The sequence below is a fragment of the Cryptomeria japonica genome, chromosome 6, assembly GCF_030272615.1.
Source record: "Cryptomeria japonica chromosome 6, Sugi_1.0, whole genome shotgun sequence".
Taxonomy (NCBI): domain Eukaryota; kingdom Viridiplantae; phylum Streptophyta; class Pinopsida; order Cupressales; family Cupressaceae; genus Cryptomeria; species Cryptomeria japonica.
In genome coordinates this window covers 468770695-468773394 of record NC_081410.1, presented here as the reverse complement: position 1 = coordinate 468773394, position 2700 = coordinate 468770695, and positions in this window count along the sequence as shown.

Here is a 2700-nt window from a genome sequence, read left to right as displayed (position 1 = left end):
GACTTCAAGGTGTAAAGGGTCATTATGAGGGAGCTTATCAGGTGAGATATCATTATCAAAAAATGCGACATTTTGGGAAATAGCTAGATGTCCAATTCGGGCTTGAAACTGGTCAACATCAATGTCTATCGGGATAGTGGACTCAATTAAAGCTTTATCTAGGACTACACGATGCATGGGGGACATTTTCAACAACTCAAGGATTGATATTTGTGCAGGTGTCTTTCCTAGATGATCCAAGAGATTATACTGACTTGCAGGAGTTGGTTTGGAAGGAGCTGTAGGAGCTCCTTTCAAGACTATTTTAGATCGATGAGTGGTAACTGTGCAAGAAGGATCTTGTCCCTTTATTCTTAGGGTGGAAACATACTCATTTGACATGCGAAAATAATTGATGACATTGTTATAACCAGTATTTGCATAATTTGTTGTTTGGGTAGAGTTTGAAGAAGACGCTTTACCCTTGTCATGATCAAGCAAAGGAGTTTTGAAAATAGTATGATCAGTGTTAGAGGTCCCATGGGGTGGATCTACCTCAATTACTCCTTGCTCTAATAAATCTTGAATCATATGTTTCAATTGAAAACATGACGCGGTTTTATGTCCTTTGGACCGATGATACTCACAGTATGCATTATCATTCCACCAATGCAGTTTTACCACTGGTTCTACCTTGATATCTGGTAGCTTAATAAATTTTTCTTATATTAATTGTTTCATTACCGACTCAATAGGCTCTCCCAATGGCGTAAATTGTCGAGGAGGCCCATCCCTTGATTGAAAAGGTTTGCGCTGCTGGCTTTGTTGCTGGCCTTGTTGTTGATTATATTGTTGAAGATGCTATTGATATTGCGGTTGATGGGTAACATTGCTTGCTGGTGTTCGATTTTGTTCCATAGTTGACATATTAGGAACACTCAATTTCTTGATCGTAAATGGGGGTTGATTTGTATTCATCGCTCTTGCATCAACAACTCCATCATTAGTGACATTCTTGTTCTTATACCAAAATCTATTTCTGTCCCCTGAATTGTTCGTGTTGTCACTGTCTTTGTTAAGCTTAATGATTCCTTTAGCTACAAGAGCATTTTCAATGTTCATCCCCTTCTTAATGAGTTTCTCTATAGTACTGGGACTTTTCAATTTTAGTTCATACATCATTTCTGGGACTAGATTTTGGATAAACAGATTCACTTGTTGTTCTTTAGGTATATCAAGGGAAGAATGACTATACAAGCTTCGCCATCATTGCAAAAAAGTCACTAATGGTTCACCTTGCTTTTGCTTGGTGTTGCATAAATCTGACATGGTCATGTCACTGGCGATGTTGAATGCAAAGTGAGATATAAACTTTTGAGCCAATTCAGACCAAGTTTTTATATTTCCTGGCAGATGCGAATACCAATCCATGGCTTGTCCCATGAGACTTCGTGAAAATAATCGCATTAAATATGTCTGCTCATAGCTCACTTCAGTACATGCCGCGAAAAATGCTCGAATGTGATCTTTTGGATTGCCATTCCCTTTATATTTCTCAAAATTAGGTGCCTCAAAATGTTTAGGGAATGGAGGCATGTATAAGCTCTTGTCAAATGGATTAGGACATAAATCCTGATCTGTATACAACTTCTTTGCTCCTTTAGTTTCTAATGCATCAACTTGTCGCTGCAACTTCTCAAGCTGTTGCGCAATTGTATCAGACTTTGGAGGTCCATCATTAATCCCGGTGGGTAGTCTTTGTCGATACATTGTATTTCTGATTGGTTGTTGATGCTCCGAAATGGCCATTTTTGGTGTCTTCGGCATATAATGTTCTTGGTAAATCTCTTGTTGTTGTGGTTGTGCCATGCCTTGATATCGACCTTGTTGTTGTGCTTCTTGTAGCCTAGGTTGATATTGCAATTGAGTGTGTTGTTGATATTGCACAGGCGCCAATTGCGGTTGTGAAGTATGATAGCTCGTTTACCTTGGCATATATTGAGGCACATGTTGTTGATGCTGACGAATTGGAATTTTTTGACTTTGTGCCAATTGTTGTCACAGTGTATATCCCATCATTTGCAAAAAACTTTGTTTAGGTGGTTTTTGTTGTTTCTCCTTAAGATGGGGTATAGCACTTGCATTAACTTGCTATGTTGTTTGTCCAATCCATTGTGATGGTTGCAAGTTTGCATTAACTTGTAATGGTGCCGAAGGCGCTGCAATTTGTTGTCGAATGCGAAATTGTTGTTGTTGCACATTGCTTGTTTGCACATTCAATTGTACCTTTTGTGTATTACTCAATTGTTGCAACAATTGTTGTTGGTGCAAATCACTATCTGTAGTTCTTTGTGTTGCCATTATCGAAGGATCTATCACAATAGTGTTTGGCAGATATATTGAGCTTAATGGGATATAAGAACTTTGTTGCATCATGGAATTGTTTTGGACATTGGTGATATCAGGCATTCCAGTTGTGAAGCTTTCTTGCATCTTAGATTTTGATCCAATTTTATGCATGTAAGGAACCACTTCTTGTTGAGGGATAGTTGTCAATATTTGTGTGTTCTTTATTTGATCTTGTGTTACAGATGTTGTGTTGAATAATGGATTATTTATTGTCTCAAATAGTGACTTTTGAGGAATAGTCACTGTCAATGCCTTTGAAGCACGTTTACTCATCAAGGTAGGTTGAGTTGCTTGTTATGCATTTTCTTCATT